Genomic DNA, 523 nt, shown 5'->3' on the forward strand with positions numbered 1-523 from the left:
ACAAGATTTATGGTTTTGATATTTTCATTTATCTCCCGCTTTTCAAGGATCCAGTCGTCCAACACTTGATATTTCAGGACAAAATACATTTAAAACATTTTTTGTTAAGCTTTATAATTTTATTCTGTGCTCGTGGCTCCACATGGATGGGTTGATTACGATTTGTACACTTATCGTATAAACATGTTTCGGCTGGAAGAAACGCCTCGTTTTTCTCGCCAACAACACTTATGTTCCTGATAACTGGATACATCTTGATTGATATATGGAATGACATGGTATCTTGTAATATCCTGTTTATCTACTACAACTATTTGCGTCTATATTCACAGATAGGGACGTGATATACCAATGATTTTTTTTTTTCTTTTAGATGGGGAGGCCTCTAGTATGCAGAGGAAGTAGGTGAATTTCTTCCTGTGTTAATTGTACAAGAGTTGAAATCTGCATACAGAAAGATATTAGGGGGGCGCGGGTCTCAAATTTGCCGTCAGAAAAAGCATCGGCTGAAGCAATCTCCAGT

The sequence above is a fragment of the Penaeus monodon genome, chromosome 22, assembly GCF_015228065.2.
Source record: "Penaeus monodon isolate SGIC_2016 chromosome 22, NSTDA_Pmon_1, whole genome shotgun sequence".
Classification (NCBI taxonomy): Eukaryota; Metazoa; Arthropoda; class Malacostraca; order Decapoda; family Penaeidae; genus Penaeus; species Penaeus monodon.